Source organism: Sturnira hondurensis, unplaced genomic scaffold, assembly GCF_014824575.4.
Source record: "Sturnira hondurensis isolate 20B ecotype Veracruz unplaced genomic scaffold, ASM1482457v3 Scaffold0018728, whole genome shotgun sequence".
NCBI classification, from domain to species: domain Eukaryota; kingdom Metazoa; phylum Chordata; class Mammalia; order Chiroptera; family Phyllostomidae; genus Sturnira; species Sturnira hondurensis.
In genome coordinates, this window is record NW_028091359.1 from 3936053 (window position 1) to 3957338 (window position 21286).

The 21286-nt window shown below is 48.1% G+C and overlaps 1 protein-coding gene across 2 annotated transcripts in view; it reads right to left on the reverse strand.

The window, feature by feature from the left end:
* The window catches only part of YPEL2 (yippee like 2), a 57909-nt gene extending 54835 nt beyond the window's left edge, over nt 1–3074 (reverse strand). Inside the window, exon 1 of one of the 2 annotated variants that reach the window (XM_037070250.1) lies at nt 2900–3074. The gene's annotated coding sequence lies outside the window, so the exon portion shown is untranslated. Of the gene's footprint in view, nt 1–2035; nt 2357–2899 lie in introns of those variants that run through there. The other variant, XM_037070252.1, reaches the window with a different exon arrangement.
* Nucleotides 3075–21286: the final 18212 nt, after the last annotated feature.

Here is a 21286-nt window from a genome sequence, read left to right on the forward strand (position 1 = left end):
ATAGAGGGAACGGCGTCAGACCCTGGGTGACAGGCAAAGCCCAGGCACAGACAGGGAGGCAAGCAGTCGCCACGGGAGAGAGCGCCAGGGCTGAGGTGGGCAAGGAGGTAGGGAGCTTGTGCCTCTTATTAACAACTGCTGACAGACGAGCCTTTGACACTCCCCCCCCCCCACCACCTCCAAACAAAAATAGCATCAGCCTACCCTTCCCGAAGACTCTACAGACTGGAATACCCAGACATAAAACAAAGGCAACCTCTTCTGCTGGCCATTTGTTAATATCCCAGGCACAATGACTATGTTACTAACTTAAAACCATTAAACTCATTAAGACAATGATGTTACATAATCTGTGACCCCAAACCCACACATCTAAAAATGTCCAGTTGCACAAAACAGTGAACAGCAGCCCTCAAATGGGGCGGGGTTAGGAGGGTGGGGTGGAGTTAGGAGGGAAGGGGCTTCTGCCTCCCATGGCTGAGTTTCATGACAGCTGAAAGCAAACACTATATACCCTTACAGTTGTCAAAGCCTAGGCTACTGTGACCGGCAGCTGAGTGATCCTGGGTGTGCAGTGTGGGGCACATACCTGAGTAAGTAAGGCTGTACACACTCTGTATCCAAGTTCATGCCTTTCATTGTGCACTGCCCACAATTCCACTAGGTCAGGGTTTCTTATCAACTACCTGCATCACAATCTCATGGCCCACTTATGAAAAATGTGCCCCACTGAGAACAAACATCTCCAGAGTGGATTAACAAACTGCATTTTCAAACACTCCCAAAGTCATCTTTATGCATATTAAGTTCAAGGACCTCTGCCCTAGAGCAATGTTTCTTAAACTGTGGGCCATGAGCCATGGGTCAAAAAATTAGTGGGTCATGACGAGCCCTTGTTTGTTTGTTTGTTTTTTTATTAAGTAGGCAAGAATTGTAAGTAGAGAACGCTGCAGGTAGCACAGGGCAATTGTTCCCTGGAATCTACTGCAGCTGTGAACCTCTGTACCATGATGTAAAATGTATTCCTCACTGCGGATCCCACTCAAAGTTTGAAAGTTCCCACTCCTAGAAAGAAGAAGGAAAACAGGATTTCTTGCGCATGGCGTTTAATTTTCCATTTTCTAACACCAACCCAAAGCTTCTTGCTTTTAGTTCAAGAACAAGATATCAAGACAGATCCCAGAAATGCTGTTATTGAATGCTGATAAGGCAAAACCAAACTGAGGACAGGGGTGAGCCCAAGGCCCCCCCATTCTACTCCACCCTGACACCCTGTATCATGGAGCTGAGGACAAGAAACGGTGTCAAAGGGAAGTCTGTGACCCTCTTCAGGCTGGACCTGTCCCTCGATTCATAAAACAAAACAAAACAAAACAAAAACATGTAGCCACTTATATCACATCACAGTTCGGAAGAATTAAAATATTCCTCACCAGGGCAAGCCTCAGCCTCAGTACTAAGGATAAGTGTGAAGGCAATGCGGGTAGGAAGGACAGAACTCAGAGCCCACGTGGGCAGTCCTGCTGCAGTGAAAGCCAGTGGGGGCTGAATCCAGTCCCTCTGATCGATCACAAGGCCAAGTTCCCAGAACCAAGAGCACTGAAGAGCATCAAACATGTGAGGTCAAGTCCCACCCCAGGCTAGTGACATGTTTACCACGGGCAAGTCGCTTAACTTCTCAACCTTCCTAGTTCCTTTGGGCCACTAATGTTCCGTGAGCAAATGAGGTCCTGGGTAGCAGTTCCTCTTCTTGCCCAGTGGTCTAGGACAGGAAGCGCTGCCTTGCACATCTTGTTGGACCAGAAGAGAGGCAAAAGGGAGAAAGCAGGGGAAAAGGATGGGTAGCTGGCTGGGCTGTTAGACTCACAAGGAGCAGCAGTCACTCAAAAAACTGCCTCAAGACTCCAGAGCAAATCAGCCAGGAGGCCAGAAAGCAAAAGCCTCCGCAAAGCCCAGAAGCAGTTTCCTGTGCCACTCACAGCAGGAGCACTGTGGGAGGGTCAGCTACATGCAGAACTGAAAAACACGAGGACACTCGCTTGGCTTTTTAAGCAACTGTAAACTGAGAGCGAAGTTGGAGGTAGCAGTCTCCTGGGGTGGGTCCAAAAGAACAGGTGGTTGCCCCCAGCCCCCAACGGGAGCAAAGCCACCGCTTGGGCAGACACCCAGAAGAGGTCAGCAGCCACGGAGGGTGAACTTGCAGCAGGCAGAGGCCGGGGCTGCCCCTCGGCGCCAGTTCCTGGGAAGTATTAGCCAGAGAGGACCCACATTCTTCGGGGCACGAGCGCACTGGCGCCCACCCCCTTGGCAAAGACACGGGGGAGGCGCCGGGAAGTGATCCGGCGGGAACTCTGCTGCAGCCACCTCGGCCCACGGCCGGCCGGGAGCCCCGAGCGTGGCCAGTGCCCCGTAGGTGGGGGCCCCAAGGGTGGCGCTCCAGGACCCGAGATCTCCAGCAAACAGCCCGCGTCGCCCGAGACAGAAAACGTCCGAAGCCGCCGCCCGGGCCCCCTCGGAGTCCGAACCCACGGAACTAACTAAGGAAGCAGCAGCGACCGGGTCTCCAGGTCCCCTCCACCGAGCCGCGCACCCCGGACTCGTCGGTTCCTCCCGCAGGTCCCGGACCCGAGGCCCCGCGCCACCTCGGTTCCCGCCGCAGCCTCGGGGCCGCCAGTGTTTGTAAACAAACCGGTCACGTGGCCCCGGTGGCCAGATCTCCGCCTCCTGCTCCCGCGGCCCCACGGAGACCCCACGCCGACCCCGCCTCGGAGGTGCTGGGCAGAGGGCTCCGTGCTCTGCGGGGTCGGGACGGGTGCCCTGCACTCGGTGCCCGGCGCTCGCACTGACAGCGCTCCCCGCGCCCTGCGCGCCCGGCCGCGCCGCGCTCCGGTTTGCTTACCCGGCAGCAGGCTGCCCGGTCTGGCCAGCGCCGGGCTCGGCTCCGCGGGGATGCGCCGCAGCGAAGGACCGCCCGGCCGGATCCTGGGCTCCGGGAGCGCTCTTAAAGCCACAGCCTCCGCCACGGCCGCCGCCGCTGCTCCGCATCCCTCCGGGTCGGGCCGGGGGCTGCCCTGTGACGGACGCGCCCCCGCGCCTATCCCCTGCGCCCGGCACATAGCAACACGCCTCGGGTTGGCTCCGCACGGCCGCAGCCGTCCCCCCCAGCCAATCAGCGGAGGACGGAACTCCGCCCCCCCTTCCCCCATCCCCCCCACCCCCTGGCCTGGCGGGGCTTGGGTACGGGGAGGGCGGCGGGAGGCGTGCAGCGGGTCTGGCCTTCGGGGCTCGGCCAGCGGAGCCCCGCTGAGCGAGGTTACCGGCCCGGCCCGGGAGTAGGGAGAAAGGGTGACGAGGATGGGAGGGCCGCCGTGCATGGGAGGAAACCGTTTACTTGGGTTGGGGGTTCGCCCCCAGGTCCAGATTGGGGTTCCCGGGACCTGGGAGAGGCAGGAGGGAGGTGTTACTGCGCTGCTGCGTGGGGGCCGAGACAGTAACTCGCTCCCTACACCTGAGCCGGCCCGACCCGGAGCCTCAGTTACCTGAGGAGGTCCCCAGCTCCCGGCAGTGCAATTAATCAGACTGTGCCAGCCTGACCTGGCCCAACCAGGCCCTGCTCGGAATCGAGGCATTTTCCCTCTTCTCTCTGTTTGCGAGTACTTTTGGGGGAGCTGAGAGTAGGGAAGAGGGTTTAGGGGAATCCGACAGCGCTCAGCACCCCCCCCCGCCGCCCCGTGGCTACTGATTTTCCAAGGCTTTTAGACGGAGATGGGGATGGTAACCCCAGGGGAGCAGGTTGGTCAATGACCAGAGGGGAGGAGCGCAAGTTCTGGGTCAGTGGGGTGGTGCTTTTCAAGGAACAGAAGGTTAAAAAATAAGCCAGGGCAGTCAGGAAATCCAGGGAGGCACCAGGTGGGTGGAGTGGGGCAGGCTCCCAGCAGGAAAACAGGTCAGTTTGAAAAAGAATGCTGGCAGGGGTCAGAGGGAGAGAGCAGCCCAGCCCGCTCTCGTGGCCACTGCTGTGCCTGCACTTCCTCAGAGACCAGAAATGAGAGTTGCACTGGGGTGGGTGCCCCTGTGGCTCGAGCTTCGTCCACAACTCCACCCAGCTCTCTCCGAAATGTATCTGATGCCGTCGATATACGTTGCATTCGAATTGTATTCAGTTAACATACATTGTATGGCTCGGTGTGAATCCAGCCCTCTTGTTAGCAAGAACAACCAAACGACCTCAAATATGTCAGGGTTGTTCATATGTTATCAGTCTCAGATTTGCAGTTTCGGTAAAAGCAGGATCACGGAGTCACTGGTTCAAAACTGACAAACTTCGAAAGTCTAAAACTGAAAAAAAAATAATGATAAAAGGTTTTTGGGATAAGAAAGAGTTGTGAGCAAGAAAGGTTTAACACTTTAATCCTTTAATCTAAAAAAATGCGTGATGGATTATTTAGATTATCAAGAGCTTGATTTCTAGCCTTTAGTCTGCCTCTTGGGCAAATGTCTTTGTCTCTCTGGGCCTTGGTTTTCACAGTTTACAAGGAAGATTGAGCCCTGACTGGTGTGGCTCAGTCTCCCGAAAACCAAAAGGTCACTGGTTCAATTCCCAGTCAGGGCAGTTTCCAGTTGGGGATGTGGGAGAGGCAACTAATAGGCAACTAAATTGGTGTTTCCTTCTCCCTCCCTTCCCCTCCTTCTAAAAATAAATAAAATCTTTAAAAATATATATAAGTAAATAAAAGGAAAATGAAATGGGAACATCTTGAAAGTTCCTTCCAGCTCCAAAATTCTAAGTAGGCCCAGAAAGTCAAACCTGTTTGAATGTTTCGGCAATATTCTGTGTTGACAGATCACCACTCGCCAACAGTAGATACTACATTAGTTTAACACCCTAGGATATTGGTATGTTATGTAACAAGATTGGTGGCTACTGTTTCTGTTTAAATAAAAGATAATGTTTGCTAAAGAGGACAAGCCTGGCGCAGTGGTTCAGAGAGAGTCTGAGGACCCCTGCAGGCCTGCTGGGTGCTTGCAGGGCGCTGGAAGAGGCTCTCGGGAGGGGGGACCAGGAGACAATAGAACCAGCCAGCCAGCCAACAAAAATTATCTAAGAAGCCTGATAATGTCCCTTCCCAGTCAAAAGAGTCAAATGTCCTGAGTTGTTAAGTGTGATGAAAACAATCATCTCTTCCTCTCTGAAAGCAAACACCTCTAAGTGCCTCTCAGTACACACTTACTCAGGGCCTATTATGAGTAAAATATCCTGCCTGGCTTGGAAGATAGTACACATTCTGAATAATCCACTGAGAGAAGAGAGGCTGAGGCCAATGGACAGTTGTGAGAATAGGTAGATATTTATCCTATAAAGCAAAAAAACGGATGGAGAGATGTTTAAGGAAAAACAAAACGAAACACCTGTTCAGATTTAGCCAAAGGGCTCTTTAAACAAGCAAACAAACCAACCAAACCCTCGGCAGTAAAATTTTGAGCGGTTCCTGGCCTGGCAGACAGGTTGTCCGCCTGGCTTTGTGGGTGGCTCAGCCCCCTTTGCCTCCTGGGATGGAAACCCATCCGCTCCCCAAACCTTCACAGCTGTTCTTTTCCAGCACCCTCTCTCCAACTCCTGTTCCCACCATTCCTCCATCGACGTGGGGGACACTGCTTCAACGAACAAGGTCACGTCTGTGTCCTCATCGTGTTCTACCTCTAACAGCATTTGGTGTGATTACATCTTCCTTTTCCCAACTCAGCAGCAGATCTTCAAAACACATATTTGCTCTGAACGTGTCTGTCTCAGCGGCTAGCACCCGGGGCGGAGGCACCAACATCTCTTGACTAAAATAAGCAACAGCTTCCCAACTGATCTCTCTGCTTCCGACCCATTCTCTACACAGCAGGCAGATGGAACTTCCTCAAAACAACCTGCTGACAGTGCCCCACAAGGCTCCACTAATCAGACCTGCCCCGCTCTGGTCTTTCCCACCCCCCTCCCTCCTTCCCCTCCTTCGTTTGCACCATTCCCATTAGGCTGGCTGCCCTTCTGTGCCTCCAAGCCAGGGGGAAGGTGGGGGGGCAAGACACCAGGCCTTGTTCTGTTACAGAGTATTTGCTGCCCTCCCCCGCCCCCCCCCAACACACACTTTGCCTCCAGAAGGCTGCCTCCTGCCACTTGGCTCTCAGGTCAAATGCCTCCTCCAGAGGGCACCACCTGGGGAGACTACCCAATATCACATGTGCCCCCCCCCCAACCCCACCAAGGTACTCTCTCTCATACCTCCTCCCAACTTATTTTCTTCATAACACATGTAGCTCTCTGAAATTGCCTCGTTTATTTGTTTTCAGTCCCATCCAGCCCTAAAGGGTAAACTCCATGAGAGCATCAGGGACTTTGTTGTGCTTCCTGTTGTATCCCCAGGGCCAAGAACAGAGCCTGGCACTCAGCTGATATGTGCTTGTTGAATAAATAACTGAACAACTGAAGGAATATGCCTCACGCCCTCGTTGCTGCTGTTCCTCTCCCTTGGAGTGTCACCCTTTCCTTCCCCCCTCCCCCCACCACCTTCCCTCCCTCTCTGCTTTTTTCTCTCCTCATTTCATCTCCAAGCCTTTGGCTTGCTGACTCAGTCCAAACATCAGGTCAAATGGGACTTCTTTTTTTCTAGGGAGGTTAGGGAAAATTCACTTCTGTCTTCTCAGTCCCCTCCACAGCACTGTATTCATAGCTTTGTTACATCACTCAACACTCTGCACTCCCCATTAAGGGTGATCAGTTATCCTTCTCTGCGCCAACCCCTCCTGGGATGGAAACTTATCAGATCGTCTTTGTCTTTTCAGCACCTGGCACATGGTAGGCCCTCCCTCAAGGTTTGCAGCCAAGGGTTGAATGGTAGGGATTTAAGCAGAAATGGATAGGGTCTAGCCTCAGGGTATACCGATCAAGAGATGGCAGCCTTACTTTGTAGTATGAGAACACTAAATCTAAAGCTTCGGGATTCTCTCTAGTAAAAGGGGCAGCCTACATCTTAAAAGCACAGCACAATGGGAACTTCCGGGAGGCTAAAGGCTGCAGGCTCTCACACTACCACCCCACCTGGGAAAACCTTCCCCTCTGGCCTGTGCAACGCTGCACCTGGGAGGCCTCGCCGCGCCCGCCACCCCATGCTATCATGTCACAAAGGAGGGCCTGGTGCCACCTTCCTGCAGATAGATCCCAGTAACATGCTCTGTTTCTTAGGCGCAATAAATGCTTTCTCTGATCCTTGTCCAATCTCTCATTCTCAGTGGCTGATGATACCCTTTTCAGACTGGAAACAGGCAAAGGTGGTGCCTCCACCCTCCTGAACACGCCCTCGGGAAACAGCTGCTCTCCTTCACTGAGCACCTACTGCATGCAGAGCTGCTTCTCTTCTGTCCGGTTCTGTTTCATCCTCAAAGCAACCTGCAACGTAGGTGTTTCCCCCCATTCTTTAAAGAGGCTGACCTTATGGAATTTGAACCCTGTTCTTTCTGGCTTCAAAGCCCAGTCACGCTTTCTTCTACACCATCAAGGAGTAAAAATGCTTCTCTCCAATTCAAATATCCCAGTCTCTTCCACAAGGAAGCTCACCCCACCACCAAGCCACCCAACAAAGCCACGCAAAAGGCCCAGCAAAGTGAGTTGCAAGGGCTGAGCACCCCTATCTTACAGACAACGACAACGAGGACGTGTACATGGTGCTTCCTGTGTCCTAGGAGCTGGTCTGGACACTTCAGATGCGTCGCTTGGTCCAATTTGATCTTCACCACAACCTTATGAGACAATACCTTAACCACAGTTCCAAACTCGGAAAAGCCCTGAAATCAAAAGTAAGCTTGATGAAGCCCACGTGGAACAATAACAGGCAGTACATTCAATAATTAAAATCCATAGGGTAAAAAATATTTGACAGGATACTCTTATGTTTCCTTCCTTTATTTTCACAAGCTACTAATCTTACTCTCTTTGGGTGTCTTTTCATTTCCAATCCTCCCCGTGTGGACCAATCTCAAGATGTATCTAATCAACAGGTTACATCTCGTAATCAGTTACGATAACACCGAGGATATCTCTCTTCCGCCCAACTTTTAACTTTCAACAAATTGGTGTAATAAACCATAGGAGATTTTCCTGTACTCCGCTTTCCAAAACCAAAGTTTGGCACAGCCCATTTGACGGTAAACTTAAACTGATATGAGGTCTTGCGTAGGTTTTATTAATCATGTTAATTAGTCATATGTTTCTTATAGAAATATTAATGTTTGAAAGAGCTCATACGTCCTAGGGTTTTATGTAATGTTACAATGTATGTACTAAAAGATTCTAGAATCTGAAACACCTGCCTCTCCCAGGGTTTTAAATATGGTGTGGAAGACTATATTATTATCCCTAAGTTACAGACAAGTAAATGTAGACTCAGAGAGGTAAAGTCATTTTGCCAACATCATACAGCCAGTAACTAGTAGAGCTAGAATTAGAAATGTGTCTGCAACTGTGAAAAGGAAATATTTGGAACACATATGACAGACCAAAGGCTACGAAGTGACAATTCATTGTAGAATAGAAATAACCTGTAAAGATAAGAAAAACATTTAACCATACTCATAAGAAGAAAAATGTAAATTAAAATTACAGTGAGATGCTACTTTAATCTTAGATTGGCAAAACTGCAAAACACTCAGCGACACTGTGTTGGAGGAGATATGGAGAAACAGCTTGCAATTCGTGGTGAGGTAAAACGGGACAATTTCTGTGAAGGGCAAGTGGGTGACCTCTCTCAAAATTGGAAATTAATATACTCAGAAATTTCACTGCTAGGAATTTATCCTTAAGAGCTACTCACATGAACCCAAAGATAGATATGAAAGGGTATTTGAATTGTTAGTAAAAACTCTAACTCTTTGGGGAATATAAATTTGCAGTTGTTTAAAGCCCAGATATTTTACAACTCTCTAAAACTGACAATAGGGGGTGATTTTTTTTTCTGTTTAGTACAGAAAAACCTCAGATATTATTATTTTTACCCTTTAGGAAACCACCTCGTTTTGTATAAAAATTAGCAATTTTGTTTAATAATTTCTTTTTTTTCCATTGATTTTATAGTTTTCAACTTTCATATTCTCTTTTGAGCCAGCTCTATCATCCTGGGGGTTTCTTCATTAGTAAGTTAAATGGAACTTTATTTTTATTCATTTTTTAAAAGATTTTATTTATTTATTTTTAGAGAAAGGGGAAAGAAGGGAGAGAAACATCAGTGTGTGGTTGTCTCTCATGCCCCGCCTATTGGGGACCTGTCCCACAACCCATGCACGTGCCCTGCCTGGGAGTCAAACCAGCTATCCTTTGGTTTGCAGTCTGGTGCTCATCCACTGAGCTGTACCAGCCGGGGCCTATTTTTATTTATTTTTTAAAAGATTTTATTTATTTATTTTTAGAGAGGGAGAGGAGGGAGGGAAACATCAATGTGTGGTTGCCAATCTTGCACCCCCTACTGAGGACCTGGCTGGCAACCCAGCATGTGTCCTGACTGGGAATGGAACCGTCAATCCTTTGGTTTGTAGGCTGGCGCTCAGTCTGCTGAGCCACACCAGCCAGGGCCTTTATTTTTAAACAGAACTTTAATATGTGTTTTCTATGCATTTATATTAGAGATATGCTTAGGACGAGCTGGATAAATTACAATGCCTCTCTACAATGGACTACCATGTAGTTATTAAAAAGAGTGTACATACGTACACCATGAGGACAAAGATCCTTGTTTTGTTCTCTAATGAATCTAGCCCCTGGGCACAAAGTAATTTTAGTTTGCCCTTGGATGTGATAATAAACAAAACTAACAAGTCTGCGTGGATTTTGGACAAAAAAAAACATTTATTTTTCCCTCATGGATATGCAGGGCGGCTATGGTGGCAGTGACCCAGGCTGAGGGTCACAGTGGGGCTTAGGTTGGCTTCCAGCTTCTCATTTAGGGACCACTGACATACAAGAAATGCTTGGGCCCCTGTAATGCCTCTTAGAGCCTCTACCTGGCATGACACGGTCTCTTCTACCTCAGTCCATCTGTCAAAGAGAATGACGTGGCCAAGCCCAAAGCCAAAAGGGAAGAGCAGGGTACTATACTTTTTTTATGGAATGAGCCTCCAGTGTCCCACGGCGGAGAGCAGGATGTCTGAATGGGGATAGAGAACAGTGTGTCAGTCTGTCCCAGGGCTCAGTAAATGCCTGCTGAGTGAAGGAGTGAAGTGTAAACACAGTCCAAGAATGACGCGGGAGACAACAAGTGTGGTGCAGAGCCATTATATGTAATCTGCCACCCTTTGTCTTTAAAAACATACTTACGTGCAGTTTGTATATGCGTATGTTGAAATATGCCTCCGCTATCTTGACGGGGTTGCACAAGCAGCGAGTAACTGTGGTTGTTGCTGGGAAGAAGTGGGAAAGTGGGGGTTACAAAAGGGAAGGAGCCTCACCCACTTGGTACGTATCACCTATTAAACATGAAATTAAGTTTCCTGCGGAGGAAATAAAGGGAACACCTCAACACTGCCAGACTGGGGAGTGCAGAAACCCTCAAACTCTGGGAAGGCAAATATCTCTGGGATGAGACGCGGATGAGAAAGCTTCCTTCCGCTCTGCACTCGCTGTGCGCCCACCGCTCAGGGCAGTGAGCGCCTCTGTCTTCTCCAGTTGCTGCCGGCTGACTCGCCACACAGCCCTGGTCCAAACGAAGTTTCCAGTTTCGTCCCGGCCGATGTCCAACGTTCTGGAGAGGCAGTCTTCCAACCACAGAAGTCTGACTTCCCAGGAATGGGAGGCCTGGGGTGAAGTCCGGAGACAGGAGTGAGCCCAGCTCGTCGGGATCCCTTCCGTCAGATGGGCTCTGCTTTGAGCTGTTTTGTTTCTGGGTCTGAATAAAACCGTTCTCCCAATAATAAAATTGGCGATGACCAGGGCTCCCCTTATTCTCTCGTTGCAGTTCTATATAAAGCAGTGTAGTCCTGACACACCCCTGAATTTCTAGATAAAGCTCCCCTCAGGTAGTAACGATACAGAGAATCAAAATGTGATGGACAAGGTCGAGAGCATCCATCCAAAAGGCTCTCCAAGTCGGCCAATGGGTAGAGACTTGGGACTGCCCATATCCAGTGAGGGATTACGAAAGCGTCATTTCTGAGCAACAACTGTTGTATATTGCTACTGTATCCAAAGCTGTCAAATATTCTAGTGAATGCATTGTATTATATCTTATCTGAACAATAGCTTCATTCATAACATAATTCTCAGCAAAGAATGGGAGGGAGCTTCCACCCTCCCTCCTTCCACAGAGGGAGGGTTGGCAGCCACACCTTACTCCCCACTTCCTCTCAGCACCGCGTGGCACCTCCTGGCAGTTTACTGGCCCCATTTAATGGACTTACGGATTGTACTGTCTCCACAGATCATACATTATGTACAGCATTCAGTTTTCACCAAGTCAATCCTCATAACACAGACAGAGGCTTAGCCAGATTCCTGCAAAGAAACCTCGAATTAAAGATGATACTAACAGTTAAAGCACAAGAAAACGATGGGATTGCCGTTTCTCTTACCTTGGATATCAGCGGCCTGCCCCTCGACTCAGTAGACGCTGTGACCTGCTTGTCAGATCTGGCAAGAAGATGGTACCAAAAATTGTTCAAAATGATCCATGCATGATTTAGAAAATGGGTTTAGAAAAGTTTTGGCTGTTGGGAACACACCATTAGAAACATCTGGAGATGTTTAAGGAAGCGACCCCTGAAAGCGAGGATTTGTCAGTGACTCCAACACGGTCCGAGAGTCTGAGGTTTCTCCTTCTGCTTAGCGGGCCGTGCCTGAAGATAGGCCGGAGCCTGGCAACCACAGCGAGATGAAACCATCTTTGAAGATCACCCACCCCGTTTCTTAATTATATCCTGATTTTCAAGGATAACTTATGATTCCCATGTGGCTTCCCGGGTTGCTCCCTTTCTTACCCGCAGAGAACGTGCCGTCCATTGCACAATTCAGTGCTGGGCTCTGGCTAGCTGGGTAGCGCGGGTCCCTCCCCGGGACTGCTCACTGCTCAGCGCAATGACGAAATGAACCCGGGGTTTCTCAAGGCAGAGTCCACACCCCAGAGGCCAGGGACCCTCCGGTTCCCCAGGGGACCCCTCCGTAGTGTCTCCTCCTGGTGCCGGGACCTCAATTCTTCCACCGAAGACCCCAAGAAGCAATGTACGTGCACACCTGGGCCTTGTTTCTAAAATAAGGGAGTTTGTAGCTCTGGGTTGTATTAATTCTGTAGTACAGCTAATGCTACTCTTGTACAACAGCCATTTCTTCCACGGCCTCTGTTTTTGAACAGTGGTAAGGCACTGACCCGTGAGCCGATTGTTGCTTTGGGCTGCCAGGCAGCAAGACTCAGGCTCCCTGCAAGGCCGCCTCTGACAGCCTCAATCCACAGCCTCAATCCACGGACCTGCAGCTGCCCTGGCCCGGGCTCAGGGCTGCCTCTCCGCCCTGCGGGCCCGCCGCCGCACCTGGGCGCTGAGTAACTAACTGCCCGTCCTAGCGTTCTCCCTCCACGACGGCACTGCTCCTCCTCCTTGGAATAAAACAGAAATAGATCCACTTTCTTTAGTCGAATGGCGATGCCATCAGCTGTCCTAGCAGCTTGGATTTTTAGCCTCGCTGCCTGATGGCAATATTCCAGCTCCACCATTTCCAGGAGTGAGGGGCAGCCTATGCAGAGGGAGTACCCGTGGCCTGTGGGCCCCCTGGAATCGGGCTGAATAGGTCAGTTAGGACAGCGGTTCTCAGCCTTGGTTGCATGTGAGAACTGTAAGAATTGTCTGGGGAAGGGAAGGAGAGAGGGAAAGAAATACCGATGTATGGTTGATTGGTTGCTTCCCGTGAGTGGCCCCCACCCCGGAATTGGCTTGCAAACCAGGTATGTGCCCTGACTGGGACTCGAACCACGACCGTGTGGCCGTGTGGTTCGTGTGGTTCGCAGGCCCGTGCTCAACCACTGAGCTACACCAGCCAGGGCGTCTGGGGAGTTTTTTTAAACAGCCGTGCTTGCGCCCTGCTCCTAGCAATTGCGAGTTAGCAATTGCGAGTTGATTGGTTTGGGGTGGAACCTGGGTGAGGAAGCCCTTGCCCCAGGTGATAAGTGCGGTGAGTGGCTGATGAAGACCACAGGCTTGGGATTTCATATCAAAAGAGAGGATTGGAGGCTGGCACAATTCTCTTCTAAGCCGTCTGGTCCGAAGCTCCCTTCAAGCATCTCCGCACATTTTGCAGTCAGCTCACAGACAGACATATTTGCAAAAAGCTGCAAAAGAAAAAATGTGAGAATGATACAATGCCACGTTTCACAGGTTGCAAGACACTTTCTCATATATTCTTACATTTGACTCTTAAAATAACCGTGGGAGGTAAGCAGGGCAGGTATTATTATCCACAATTTTCTGGTAAGGAGGTTGATATCCTGAGCCAGCCGGGGACCCAGGCTTCTGGTTTTTGTTCAGCAACTTTTAAAATTACATAATACGTTTTCTACAGTGGCAGTGAATAACCTCCGCCATCTCACATGGGGAGGGAATGTTGCACAGGATTGAAAGCAAATATTTTAAAATCAGATGTAAAAATTTGAATTTTCAAGTTTTGCTCCTTATTGTGTCTATTATCTTAGGCACACATATAACCTCAATTTTCCTCATCTGAACATAGAACAAAAATATAGTACCACCTGCAAAGGGGCATCGACCAGGTACAATAGCTTATACTCTCATTACATAACCAGGCCACATGTACCTACTCGTTAGAGTGAGGACATCTCAAAGAATTATTTATAGTTGGGCTCCTTTATTCTGCAAAGGTTTTCTTCAGCATCCATCTTGGTCTTCCTTATCTGACACTGCCAGGTAAAGTGAGGGACTTGGTTGATTTATACGGTCATGTTTCTCATGACGGTCACCAAAGAGCTCATCTATATCAGAAATCAGATTCATAGCAAACCCATCATTTAAAAATCTTTGTCTATTTTATTGGGGAAGTGCTTGATCAGCTATTTTTAATATATTTGATTGATTATGCTATTACAGTTGTCCCATTTTTTCCCCTTTATTCCCCTCCGCCCTGCACCCACTCTCCCTCCAGCATTCCCCCCTTAATTCATGTCCATGGATTATATATATAATTTTTTTGGCTTCTCCATTTCCTATACTATTCTTAACATCCCCCCGTCTATTTTCTACCTACCATTTATGCTATTTATTCCCTGTACCTTTTCCCCCATTCTCCCCCCTCCCACTGATAACCCTCCACATGATCTCCATTTCTGTGTTGATCAGCTGTTTTGTAAAAATTGAATAGACTTCATTTTTCTGAGCAGTCTTGATTTACAGAGAAATTAAGCCAAGTACCGTTTCCCCTATTATTAAATGCATCTTACATTAATATGGTACATTGGTTATAATTAATGAGCCAATACTGATGCTTTATTAAGTGCATGGCTATTCAGCTTTCCTAAATTCCACCTGACCTTTAGCTCTTCCAGAATCTCATCCCGGACGCCACCCTACATTTAGTCATTGTGCCTCCAAGCTCCTCTGGGCTGAGCCAGTTTCTCAGACTTTCCTTATTTTTAATTACCTTGAAAGTCCCGAGGCGTTCTGGCCATACATTTTAGGGTGCTCCTCTATTGCAAGTTGTCTGACGTTTTTCTCCCATTCGACTGGATTTATGTGGGTAGCAGAGGAGAATCACGGAGGTAAAGTGCCATTTTCTTCACATCATATCAAAGGTACATGCTATCTGTTAGATTTGTCAGTGAGGATGTTGACCTGAATCGCCTGTCTGAGGTCGTGTTCGTTTCTTCACCGCGGTTACTCCCTGCTCCTCGCTCCATACTGTACTTTTGACGGGAAGTCACCAAGTTCAGCCCACACTGTGGGGAGTTGTGCCCCCCTTCTTTGAGGTGGAATATCTAGATCATTTATTTAGAATGCTTCTGCACTGGAGATTGATCAAAGGCTTTTGTTTGTAAACCCTTTGCTGTTAACAGCCACCACATCAGGACAATTAGCCTATTTGGTGATCTCCATAGCCCTGTACTACTTTCCAGATTAGAATCATAATGGGGTCTAGGGAGACCTCTAGTGGTTAAATGGGGGCATAACCAGCCAGCTACAGGTTCGCGCCCTGTGCCACTGACATTCCTTCAGTCCAGCGGTTCTCTTTGCCACCATCTGGAGACCTCTTTGATTCTCACGCTTTCGGGTAAGCGACGCTATTGACATATAATAAGAGGTCAAGGATGTTGCTAAACACCCTACCACGCACAGGACCCAGACAGCAAAGAGTTATCTGAATTGACAGGCCAGCAGTGCTGAGTTAGGAAGCCCTGTGCCACAGCTGCGCGCAGGTGGGCAAAGGTCACAGCCGTGCTCAAAGGAATGCTGTTATAATGGAGAGAGGGGAAAACACCGTGTTCTGTGAAGAGAGGACAAATTCTTCGGTAAAACGTGCAGCTCAGCGCTATTGATCACAGCGGGTTTAGAAGAAATGGTGACGTGACTTCTGGAAACATGTGGTTTCTGTCCAGGACAACGTCAGGCACAGCAGGAGCTCAAGATGTGCAGCAAACCGGAAGCCAGTGGTACACGGGGCACTGTTCTGGAAAGAAGAGGTGCAGGCAGAAAAAAAAAACTAAATCGGGGCAGTGTTTTGAGGAGAAGATTATGTAATAAAATTATTTCAGGTACTTTTTTAAAACTAGGAACAATTTTAAGAAAAAAAATTGCAACCAGGTCTATTATAACCACACCCCACAACTATTTCAATTGCATTCCTGTTTTTATGTTGTTGCGATCATATTCACATTCTGCTTTTTTCAATGAATGCTGTGTCTTAAATGTTTTTATATTCCTAGCATCTTCACTATCTTTTTATTTTTCAATTTTTTGATTATCTTTTTTTAAAAAGATTTTTTAGAGAGGGAAAGGGAGGGAGAAAGAGAGGGAAACATCAATGTGTGGTGTTTGCCTCTCACATGCCCCCCGCTGGGTACCTGTCCTCCAACCCAGACATGTGCCCTGACTGGGAATTGAACCAGTGACCCTTTGGTTCACAGGCTGGCATTCAATCCTTGAGCCACACCAGCCAGGGCTCATTATCTTTTTCAATGTCTATACTATGTCAATATTTCATAATGTAGGTGAACCATACTATTGCCACTCTCCTATTGTTAGACAGTTATACTGTTTCACTATTTTCTTTCTAACATTTTAATATAACTTTTTTCTTTAGTTACAGCATTTTCTTTGGATACATTTCCAGGAGTCAGATTCTAGGGTCCAAGAGTATGAACAGTGTGTGACAACATAAGAGAGCGAATAGGAGCACAGAATTCAGACTTAGACACCCTGGATACCGAACTCAGACCTGCCCATTGCTAACGATGGGCCTCGAGTGATTTGCTGAAGCTCCCTGATCCCCGGGGATTGTGAGAACGATGAAGCGAGACTGTGTTTGCCAAGTCCACGGTACAGATCCTGGGAAATAGACAAATCACCGTTGTTGTCACTCTTGGTTGTTGTTGTTTTCTCATTTTCCTTAAGGCTCTTGATACTTGTCAGGTCACCTTCCCAACAGACTGTACCAATTTATGATATCACAGGCAAAGCAAAAACTGGCCCACAGTTTGCATTTTTACCACAACCCACAACTGGATTCAAAGTTTGCTCCATTATTAGGAATACGTTTTTATTGGTTTATGTTGCTTACATGGATGAATTATCTTCCTAAAAGTGCATATCTGTAGGTAAAGAATATTTTGGGATCACTTTAACCAGGATAAAAGAGAGGGGCGGAGAGGGAGAGAAAAAGAGAACTTGGATTTTATCACTCCTCAGAGAAGTGGCAGTGGGTGAAGAAATGAAGCTGACTTTCATGGCTGGGATTATGTAGGGTCTTTCATGACTTTCATTATGTAGGGTCTTTGGCTGCATGATATTGGCCTTGGATTAGGCCTTGCTTCCCTGCTGGGGACCATGGCACTTGCAGCTATGGCAACCACATCCCTCCTCCTGGGAACACCTCCACTTTGGCCCTGGTTGTCTCTCCTGTGGGCCTGTGAGGCTTCCCTCCCTGCTGGGCACTTGTGGTCACACAGAGACGGCTAATCCTTAAGCATGTCTGAGCCCTTCGAGCAAGAAAGAATATCCTCGGGCTCTCCTTAGACTCTCCCGAGTGCTTTCTCTAAGGCTGCGTAGGCCGTAACGTAAAGAACGTAAAATACAAGAGTCAAATCGATCACTCCTGTCTTTGGTTCCATATAAGGGACAAAGGCTCGGACCTGAACTCAGTCACCGTCGCCCTCTGCTCTGGGCTGCATTTCAAGGGCAGATAATTACACAAAATTACAGAAAAAAATCTAATCACTATTAGATTATTCAGAGAATTTATCACAAGCTTTTTTCTATAAATGTGTAGTTTATGATTTTTAAAACGAACTTTGAATCGTATAGTATATGCAGTGTCATTTCCCGTCTTTTCTCACTTACCATTGTACTGTGAAACATCTATGCAGATTTTCAACAATGTGATTTTAATTGACACCATCATATTCTACCTTATGAATATATTCCACTCACCCTGACTGGTGTGGTTCCAGGGATGGGTGTCATCCAGCAAACCGAAAGGTCACCAGCTTGATTCCCGGTCAGGGCACATGCCTGGGTTGGGGGCTGGGGGGGTGTGAGAGGCAGCCGATTGCACATCGATGTTTCTCTCCCTCTCTTTCTCTCTCCCCCTCTCTCTAAAAATAAAAAAAATCTTTTTTAAAAGAAGTATTCTTAGGTATATTTCACTCATTGATTCTATTATTATTATACATTCTTGTCACTTCTAAGTGTTCATAATTATAAATAATTCAATGATAAGTATCCTTAAACATACATCTTTACTCCTATCAGTGGGTCCCCAAGGGTGATGCATTAGCCCCCCAGGGCTGCTGTAACAAACTACCACACACCAGGGTGGCTCATCTCCCAGTTCTGGAGAACAGAAGTTTGAAAGCAAGGTATCGGCAGGGCCACACGCCCTTTGAAAACTCAAAAGGAAAATTCTTCTTTGCTTCTTTTATTTTATCGTCTCTTGTTGGCTGGAAGTCCTTGACATTCCTCGGCTTGTAGATACATTCTTCCAATTTCCACCTCCATAGCCACAGGACCATCTTCTCTTTGGGCATCTCTGTCTTCGGATGGTGTGCTCCTCTCTTACAAGGGCACTAACCATCTAGAATAAATAACCCTCTTGATTCCAGTGTAACCCCACCATAATTATTAATACATCTAATGACCTGGTTTCCAAATAAGGTTACGATCTGAGGTAGGAAGGTCAATAAGGCAGCACCCAGGAGGAAATATTTGGCACACGATACCAGGTACACAAGGGTGCAGCTCCCCAGGCAAAGAAAGAAGGTGCATTCCACGGAACGGGAACGAGTCCTGTACCCGTCTGGGGAGCTGGGCATTTCTGCGTGAAGGGCTGAGGGAAGGCAAAGGGGGATTGCTGGGGAGGCGGTGAGTAGTATTTTCCACATACAGAACAGTGCGTTTGTCTGGTGTAGCTAGAGTTTCAGGTGTTTGGATGGATTCTGGAAAGGCGGATAGTGTAGCTAGAGTGTAACTAGAGTTCCAGGTGTCTGGAAAGGTTACATGTAAGGAGTTTGAACTTTATGATAAAAGTAATAGGGTCAGAAAAGGTTTTGAAGCAGGAGGGGTTTTTTTTTCCCCTTTTTATTGAATTTATTGGGGTGACACTGGTTAACAAAATTATACAGGTTTCAGGTGCACGGCTCCACAACACAGCCTGTGCAGCCTGCACTGTGTGCTCAGCAGCCCAGGTCAAGTCTCTGGCCGTCACCCTCTGTGCCCCCACACCCTCCTCTACCTCTTCCCCCATCCCCACACTGTTGCCTGTGTTCATGAGTTTTTTCTTTCTTTTTTTTTAAATTTATTTATCTTTAGAGGGGAAGGATAGAGGGAGAGAAACATCAATGTATGGTTGCCTTTAGTGTGTCCCCTGCTGGGAGTTGGCCTGCAGGGAACCGGCCTGCAACCCAGACATGTGCCCTGACTGGGAATCGAACCTCGATACTCTGGTCGCAGGCCTGTGCTCAATCATGAGTTTTTCCTTTTCTTTTCTTTTCTTTTTTTTTTTTTTTTTTTGCTCTATCTCTCCACCCTGCTGCAACAGCTATCAGCCTGCTCTCTATCCATGAGTATGTCTCTATTTTGTTTGTTCATTTTCTTTTCATTAGATTCCACATAAGAATGAAATCACGAAGCAGGAGTTTTGATCAGCATTAGTTTTTGACAAAATACATTCTGGCACTAAGGATGGCTGGGAACGGGAAGAGAGAAGGCTGGGAAGATGGGGAGGGGTGGCGTGTTGGGGGGCCACAGACTGTGGAGAGTGTTGCATGCCACAGGGAGCCGAGCCTGCCATTTGGACCAAAAACCTGCAGGTATCGGAGTGATGAGATCAAGTTAGTAACTGAGAGGTGAAATATGCTGGGATGATGGATGATTGCACACATAATAGCTAGGCCTTCAGGGGAGGGAGTTATCACCACGCAGGGAGATAACTTTGTCCTTAAAATCAGACCTAGGCTGATTCCAGTTTTTTTCTCATCACCTGCAAACAAAGTTTATAGTCTTTGAACCTCAATTTCCTGACTTCTAATAAAATAATAAGGCCAACAGCCCTGGCTGGTGTGGCTCAGTGGATTGAGCATTGGCCTGCAAACCAAAGGGTTGCTGGTTTGATTCCCAGTCTAGGGCACATGCCTGGGTTGCAGGCCAGGTCCTCCCAGTAGGGAGCGCTCAAAAGACAACCACACATGGATTTTTCTCTCCCTCTATTTCTCCCCGCTTCCCCTCTTTAAAAATAAAATAAATAAAATCTTTTTTTAAAATGAGGCCAATAATACCTACCTAAATGTTGCATTCAAAACCGCGAGAACTGGACTTCCGCCAAGATGGAGGCATAGGTGGAAACACTGTGCCTTCTCCCACAACCAAGTTTGAATACAACAAAGGTTTGGAGAAACAAAGACACAACCAAAGGACAGAAAATTGAATTATACAGAAGTCCGACTACATCTAACCGGTCAACGGGGCCGGTAAGAGGGGCGGAGCCAGCAGCGAGCAGGGTCGGGCAGGACAGGGCCCCCGACCCAGGCGCGCAGGCAGACGGGAACCAGTTGCGGTGAGGGGCAGACCGCGGGCGCATATTCGCGCACAGTGAGACAGACCACACAGGCCCCAGGGGGCGAGGGCTGAGGGCGGTGGCACACTCGAGTGCAGTGGGGCGGAACGCGTGGGCCCAGTGACGGCAGCAACTGCGGCACCGGTGAGGACCGTGGTGGCAGGCGGCGGACAGGACGCCATAGTCCCTCTTTGACCCCGCCCCCACATACAACGTCACAACCCAGCGACTTAGTTGCCCTGCAATACCAGTGAGAGCCATTGTCCCTCTTTGACCCCGCCCCCACATACAACGTCACAACCCAGCGACTTAGTTGCCCTGTTCTAGTGAACACTTTAGGGCTCTGATCCTGCTACAGAACAGGCACGAATAACCCGAAAGATGGCGCAAGAAGAACTCAAAGTCCCAGAGCCAATAACTCTAAGTGACCGAGAAATTGCCAGCCTCTCAGAAGCACAATTCAAGACTATTTATCAGGATGCTCACAGAACTGGTAGATTATAGTCACAAATTAGAGGAACAAAGTCACAAATTAGAGGAACATATGAAGGCTAAACTAATTGAAATGAAGGGAGATGCACAGGAAACCAATAGTGATGGAAAGGAAACTGGGACTCAAATCAATGGAATGGACCAGAAGGAAGAACAAAACATCCCACCAGAAAGGAATGAAGAAATGAGAATTCAAAAAAATGAGGAGAGGCTTAGGAACCTCCAGGACATCTTTAAACGTTCCAACATCCGGATTATAGGGGTACCAGAAGGGGGAAAGAAACAGCCACGAGTGGAAAACGTATTTGAACAAATAATAAAGGAGAACTTCCCCAGTCTGGCAAAGGAAATAGACTTCCAGGAAATCCAGGAAGCTCAGAGAGTGCCAAAGAAGTTGGACCCAAGAAGGAACACACCAAGGCACATCATAATTACATTAGCCAAGACCAAAATGAAGGAGAGAATCCTAGAAGCAGCAAGGGATAAGGGGACAGTCACCTACAAAGG